This window comes from Trichechus manatus, unplaced genomic scaffold, assembly GCF_000243295.1.
Source record: "Trichechus manatus latirostris isolate Lorelei unplaced genomic scaffold, TriManLat1.0 scaffold00057, whole genome shotgun sequence".
Classification (NCBI taxonomy): domain Eukaryota; kingdom Metazoa; phylum Chordata; class Mammalia; order Sirenia; family Trichechidae; genus Trichechus; species Trichechus manatus.
Window position 1 is genome coordinate 3,904,448 of NW_004443993.1, and position 8,074 is coordinate 3,912,521.

Genomic DNA, 8,074 nt, shown 5'->3' on the forward strand with positions numbered 1-8,074 from the left:
GTTGCCCCTTCTCAAATATTATAACTATTATAAAGTTCTTTGATATTTACTTGCATTCTTGTGGTGGTGAAATAGGGTTATCAGCTTCGCATTATCTTCCCACTTTTGGTTCTTAACACACATTTCTATCATCTCTGTCACCTGACTCTTATCTCTGGGAAAAGATGTGGAGTATGGGACAGACTCTTCAGGATGCCTCCCTCTTCTATGCGTTTTTCTCTATATAATTACCAATTTTAAAAAAAGAAAAGAATTTTATTGATACTTCATGTCTGGGTGGCTGTAAACCAATTTTTCTTTGTAAAAATAGTAAGTGTGTCCATCCACACTTGGATAAGATATCCCCTTGGGCTGGAATTCGGGGCCCACAAGGAAGTCCACAGAAGGACATGTTGTTGTTGTTGTTGTTAGCTGCCATCTAGTAGGTCCTTGGCTCACGGCGAATTATGAACAACAAAAGGAAAAGCTGCCAGGTCCTGAGCCATTCCCATAATCAGTAGGGAATCAACTGTTTTGATCCGTAGGGTTTTCATTGGATGATTTTGAGAAGTAGATCACCAGGCTTTTCTAACTATTAAATTACTAAATTTTAAAAATAATAACAGCACAGACGGTGGGAAAAAAAAAAAAAAAGGAGCACCTGATCACCCCTTTCCAGAATAAATATTAATGCTCAGCTACTGATCAGATTCACATATTTTTGATTAAATAACCAAATAATATGAACAGATGGCACCAAGTTTGTATTCCACTCCATTCCTTGTGTTTCTTGCCCTAGATGGTGTTCGCTTCTAGTAATGCAGCTACGGCTGGTATAGAGACCACACATTTGATTGTCTTCTCACTTTTCCATCAAATTCATCAATAATATGGAACCTAGAAACCAAACAAGTGTTTCAGCATTCCTTCTCCTGACACTGACAGAGGATCTAGAACAGAAGCCCCTCCTCTTTAGCCTATTTCTGTCCATGTATCTGGTCACTGTCTTGGGGAATTTGCTCAACATCCTGGCCATCAGCTCTGAACCCCACCTCCACACCCCCATGTATTTCTTTCTTGCCAGTCTGTCCTTCACTGACATCTGTTTCAGCACCACCACGATCCCAAAGATGCTGGTGAACCTCCAAGTGCAGAATCAGAGCATCACATATGCAGGCTGCCTCACCCAGGTCTTCTTTGTCCTGGTTTTTGCTAGTTTGGAAAGCTTTCTCCTGGGCGTAATGGCCTATGATCGCTATCTGGCCATTTGTCACCCACTGACATACACAGTAATCATGAACCCTCGCCACTGTGGTCTGCTGATTCTACTCTCCTTGTTTGTTACCACTGTGGATGCCTTGATCCACAGTCTGATAGTTTTGAACCTGTCTTTCTGCAAACATCGAGCAATACCCTACTTCTTCTGTGAAGTTGTTCAGATCATCAAGATTGCCTGTTCTGATACTGTCATCAATAATATCTTCTTACATTTTGCAGCTACCATACTGGGTGGTGTTCCTCTCTCTGGAATCATTTTCTCTTATACTCAAATTGTCTCCTCCATTTTGAGAATGTCATCAACGGGTGGAAAGTATAAAGCTTTTTCCACCTGTGGGTCTCACCTCTCAGTTGTTTCCTTGTTCTATGGGACAGGCTTTGGTTCATATATTAGTGCTGCTTTTTCACACTCTTCCAGGAAGACTGCAGTAGCTTCAGTGGTGTACGCTATGGTAACTCCCATGATAAACCCCTTCATCTACAGCTTGAGAAACAAGGACATGAAGGGAGCCTTGAGGAACATTATTAGGTGCGTATCTGCTTTTCAGTGATTAAATTATCTGCTTTGGGCCTGGATTTCTAGAAAGCATCAAAGTGAAAGAATGCTCATGAGCCAGAACTCCTGACTCTCCCATCACCACATTTTTCTAAAATCACAAGATAACATAATGGCTAAGTACCATTCCACTTGGGATTGGACCCTGACTCTGCTCTTTGTGTAGCTCTGTACATTTCAACAAATAATTTCAACTCTCTAACCTCAGTTTATTTGGTCAAGTTCTATAGAAGCAGTGCCTGTGGCAGGTGTTCTTGTTATGTGATGGTGAGGACCTCCATTTCAGCAGAAGAAAGTGGGAGAAGGTGAAGAGGGCCAGGAAAGGATGAAAGCAAGATTGTGCAAATAGCCAGAGACTAGCTTCATCCTGATCCCATGGATACAGCCATGTGAATGGAAACATAGGGTTAGTCCCACTATGAGAGACGAGAGCCTACTTTTCATGCCTCAATTAGTAATCACTGAGACATGTCACTGGTAAACGGTATGTGTCCAGATTAACATCAGTATTCACCGTATTCAGTTTCATTATTTATACATGGGAAAAATTAGATTATCTCAGTGGCTTCAGAAGATTGTAAGATAATTGAACCTTATCAGTAAGGAAGCCTTCGGTTCTAATAAGAAAATATAAACCTTCACTTTAATATGCTTTCATTACAAGGACCTCATTACAAGGACTTCAGAGGTAGAGAATGTACAGAAATAGGTCAGTGGGGCTTCATTCAGTCTCCTACAAGGTGTCTCCATCCTAGGATGGCTGCAACAGATCCAGGTGTGTCATATCCACACATGATGCTCAAAGAAACAAAACTGACTCCCTCCCTGGGCCTATAGTTAATAGAGATCTATTGTTAATAGACCTTTCATGGAGTCATACAGAACACATCTCCTACTATCTCATCACCGTGAATAGGATCATACATCTCTTCCTCTTCAAATTTCTGGTATGGGGAAGAGGAAGTACTATGAAAGCCTCAGACTGATCATGCAGATTGTATTTTCTATTGGGAAGTGAAGCCCTACAACCACTACAAGTACTTAATACAACGCCTGGCACATAATTCTCAATAAAATCCAACTGGGATCATTGTGTTCTATACATTGCCATTACTTACAAGGGTTGTTATTCCTTGCTCTCAAACATTTTTACCACTTGATTCAGCAGTTTTACTGGTTTACCTTTAATGTAATATCTATCAGCAGGTTTTACTAATCTTAGTAATACAATTAAATGAATAATTATATAGTAGGTGGAGTACAGTTGATAGTCTTTTTGGAATTATATTTGTTTTGAGCTTTTCTCATTGATTTATTGATCAGAGTGTATATAAGATGTTACTTTTCTCCTCAGTCACCTTATTTTTCAGTTTTTCTTTCTCATATCTGGTGAGTCCACACAGAAGTTGAATAAAATTAATTAAATCACTAAGGTTTTAGAGGGCTAGATGTACACTTAGGGATCTCATGTAAAACTTTTTAATATATATTTATGAGGAAAACAGTTTTTCTGTGGGGATGGACTTTATTTTGAAGAAGATATGTTGCGTGTACAGCAAAAGAGCAGAAAAGAGAAGTTGGCAGGCTAAGGGAGATCACTTTTCCCACAGGAACAAAGAAGTAGGGTCATCAGTCAGAATCATCTCTGTATTATGGGAGTGACAACAATTCAGCTTTTGTAGGAGAATCAATGGAGTGTATGGACAGTCATCATTGATGGTAGTAGTGGTATTGTGTTCAGCAGCACACTGGGAGGAGCTCCTCACCTGGCACACCAGGTGTCTTCTAGTGCAAAGCTGCCTTCATTTATGTTCACATAGCAGGTTTCCATATCTCACCCAAGAACTACTGACTTTGATCTCTGGGGAGACATTCCAATGGTGAGCATTGTTATTAACCACTTTTTGAGATTTCGATGTATGCTGAAATCTGAGAAGCATGATGTAAATATTAGAAGAACATGGAAGAATGTTTTAGAATATGGAGTATGAAAGAATCAGGGAATTGATAATCTTTTCAATTTTACTTATTAAAATATCATTTTCAAAGTAGTGTATGAAATGTATTTGTAGCTCTTAAAGAATAGCAATGTAATGAAAGCCTGTACCCATATCTCCTGGGTTAAGAAATGAAGTAATGCCATCACCATAGAATCCATTTCAAGAGTCTTCCATTCACATTTCTCTCTAACCTACCAGTGGCAAGCACTATCTTGAATTCTGTATTTATCATTTTCTGTGATGTTTTTCTATTTTGTTGAATTCTATTAACATGGATTGAATTATATCCCCCAAGAAGATAGGTTGAATTCCTAAACACTGGTACCTGTTGCCTAATTTGTTTCTCAGTACTTCTGTTCTACCTCCTAGCTTATTGCCTAGTTACTGGGGTCTTCAAAGCTAGCAAGTGGCCATCCAAGGTTTCAACTGGTCTCCATTTACCTGAAGAAACAGAAGGAGGAAATCAAATGAGTGTCTGGTTGCCTTCATGAACAACTGCCTCCTTTATCATGAGACAAGAACTTCATGTTGCCCGACTACCATTACTGAATATTTTGACAAAAGATTCTATAGAAAAATTCTGATTGAATGCAGAGGGGAGGAAATGTGGAAGATAATTTCAAATTATCAATGGATCCAGACTTTCTGCAGCCACTAAGGCTGGAAGAATCCCTGAAACTATTGCCCGAAAAAGATCTTTAAACTTTAAACCTGAACCACTACTATCCCCTAAAGTCATCTTTGAATTAAAAAAAAAAGCTTATCTTAATTTAGTAAAGTACTTCAGCTTGGAGCATTGTTCTCTTTTAAAGAATTATCTATGTGACATCAAATTGACCATGGCAACTCAAAAGGTTGGATGTGAAGCTTAGGGGGCATTGAGTTTAAGATAATGGTAGTGGAATAATTTGGAAAAGGATAGCAAGAATGGTAGTACAGGACTTTCAGCAACATGTCACTCTAGGCAGAAGCACCACACCGTCCCTCCACAGCAAAGATCCAAAAAACTAAGCCAAACAGAGAAAACAGCAATCCCAAAACCCTAAACATCAAATGAAGAGATAAAAAACTCAGCCAAGAACCAAAAGGAATAAGAAACTGACAGAGAACAGAGAGCGAGGAGAGATACATACAGAGGTCCCTATCAGCTAATGCGGCAGGGATCCACCATCTTGGACCCCTATCAGAGACCAGCAAATAGGGGGTACAAGAAAGCAGCTTCACAGAGCTTCCAGCAGGAGACAGAAAAACCGGTAACTGGTGATATATGCTTTCCCACGCTCCACCCTTCTTCACCCCCTACTTGGCCTCCTCTGCTTCCTGCGGCCACAGTCTCTTGGCTGGGAAGCACCGGCTGCTTGGATTCCACCCACCCGCACTGGCAGACTCCCTGAGTGCCATTTGTTTGCTGCTGGTGTTGCTTTTTTCTGCTTCTTTTGATTTCTTCCTTACCTCTCACCACCTCCCCCTCCTTTTGCTCTAATACCTGGCTCTGTGTGCCATCTTTGCTTCTTCCTGAGGGGCTATGGAGCTCCGTTTGAGTGTGGAACTGCTTCCCAGTCTGTTTTTGTTTGTTTGTTTATTTTGAATTGTTTGTTTTCTTTTTCTTTTCACAAGTTGGGAGGCCGTTCTGGCTGGGCCGTGCTGTGCGGCTTGGGACCTACCCCCTCAGCTTGTGCAGACACACAGCGGGATCCCTGACAGCATTTCTTTTTTCATGGTTTTTTTTTTTTTTTTTCTGTTTTTTGGGGGAGTTTTCTTATTCTTTTTTTTAATTTTTTTTTGTTTTCTTTTCCCTCTTTTTCCCTTTTTGTTTTTCTTCATTAATCAGTTTCTTGTCTCTCTATACCTTCCTTCTCTTCCTGTCCCCTGGATACCTGGCACTTAATACCTCTACACCTCCTAGCCAGGCAATACTTCAACATCTGAGAACAACTTTGCCAGACCTTGAAGCTGCACCGGTGGGATCCCTGAGAGCTTGCTGTTCTTTTTTCTTTCTAATTTTTATTTATTCATTCTTTTCTTTTTTCTTCTTCTTCTTCCCCTTTTTGTTTTTATCCATTTCATAGTCTCTCATCACTCCAACAGCAAGCTCCCCTAGCACTCTTTTTTGTTTGTTTATATGCTTTTGGCTCCTGTTCCTCTCTCCTCTCTCCCATACCCATCTTAGATCCACACATCACAGTCTCCCCCTCCATCCTGCCTGATGCAACGTATACTTAACATCACACCACCAAGCAGCCCAGGCACAGCCTACAGGAACCTGCCTTGCACTGATTACCGACCCACCCTGGTGGCTGTAGTAAGTGCCACAAACAACCCATCCCAGCAATGCCTCTTCAGCTAGACCTGCCCTGCTGTACCATATCTGCGTGACTGACCCTGCCAATTGGAGAAGGAGGGGAAGAATATTCTGCCCATAGATGAGCAAACAACAAAGAACACACAGCCCACCTGCTCAGACTTAGTCAAATAAAAAAAGGATGAAACAAACAAATCTACAATCAATAAATGAGAAAAACAGCTACTGAATGCCCCAAAGAAAGCAGACAATATCAAAACATTGACAAAAACAAGACAGGATGGTTCCAGTAGGTGTCCAAAATAAAACACCAGATGACTTTCCAGTAGAAGAAAAGGCACTAGAACTACCTGATAGGAAATTCAAATCTCTAATACTCAGAATCATCCAAGAGTTGAAGCAAAAAGCAAACAAAAATGAGGAAAAAATAGACAAATTCATGGAAATCACAGACAAAAAATGGAAGAATTCAGGGAAATAATGCAGGAACTAAATGCCAAAATCATTTCACAACTAGAAATTATACAAAAACAACAATTAGAAAACCAAAAGATAAACAACAAGATTTCAGAAATGGACAGTGTCATAGAAGGGCTGAGGAGCGGATTTGAAACAGTGGAAGACAAGATCAGCGGAATTGAAGACAAACACTTGGATACAACTCTGTTTGAGGAAAATCATAAAAAAGAATGAAAAAAAATAAAGAGACCCTGAGAATTATGTGGGATACAATCAAAATAAAATGAGTGATGGGAGTTCCAGAACAGGAGGAGAAAACAGAAGACACAAAGAGGATCATTGAAGAATCGCTGACAGAAAACTTCCCCAATATCATGAAAGATGAAAAGCTGACCATCCAAGAAGCTCAACAAACCCCATATAGGATAGACCCCAAAAGAAAATCACCAAGGCATATCATAATCACACTCGCTGAAACCAAAGACAAACAAAGAATCCTGAGAGCACATAGGGCAATATGTGTGCTAACTGTTTAATGAGAAAAAGTCACATACAGAGGAGAAACAATAAGACACAGCTCAGATTATTCGGTAGAAACTATGCAGGCAAGAAGGCAACGGGATGACATATATAAAACCTTGAAATAAAAAAATTGCCAGCAAAGAATAATATATCCTGCAAAACTCTGGTTCAGATATGGTGGTGAAATTCGGTAATTTCCAGATAAACAGAAATTAAGGGACTATGTAAAAACCAAACCAAACTTACAAGACTTATTAAAGGAAGTCCTTCAATCTGAGAACAAATAACATCAGACCACAGGCTGTAGACAGTACACAGGATTGTACTAGCCAGATACCAACTTAGGAAATGAACTCTTAAGGACTATGCAAAACCAAAAGAATTACAAAAGGGAACCAGAGAGGTTAATCTGTAAATGACAACAGCATCAGAACAATAAAAGAGGGAATAAACGGGGTAGATATAGAACCTTCTAGTGGAGAGGAAGTCAAGTGATACCAAGTAATAAAAGACTAGTTCAAATCTAGGAAGATAAGGGTAAATTTAAAGGTAACCACAAAGAAAGGTAACAAACTACTCATCAAAATAAAGAAAAAAAAACAGAAAGTCTCAGTAAAAAAAAAACCTACAAAAACAAAAGAAATGAAAAAAATCCACAAACAAAAGGAACTCAGCACAGGAGAGTAAGAGGAAAAAAACTGGAAGACATTATGCTGAGTGAAATAAGTCAATCACAAAAGAACAAATATTGTATGAGACCTCTACTGTATAACTCATGTGAAAGTTTACAAACAAAAAGAAATAATCTTTGTTGGTTACAAGGGATGGAAGGAATGGGGGGGAACTAAATAGATAAGTGATAACTCTGGTGAAAGGTAAGACAGTATACATTACTGCAGAAGCAGCACAACTTGTAAAAGGCAAGGTCAGGAAGCTCCATAGACACATCCAAACTCCCTGAGGGACTGAATACTGGGC

At 39.6% G+C, this 8,074-nt stretch overlaps 1 pseudogene; it reads left to right on the top strand.

Moving 5' to 3' along the window:
* Positions 1 to 652: 652 nt before the first annotated feature.
* Positions 653 to 1,808, top strand: LOC101356047 (olfactory receptor 7G1-like; annotated as a pseudogene).
* Positions 1,809 to 8,074: the final 6,266 nt, after the last annotated feature.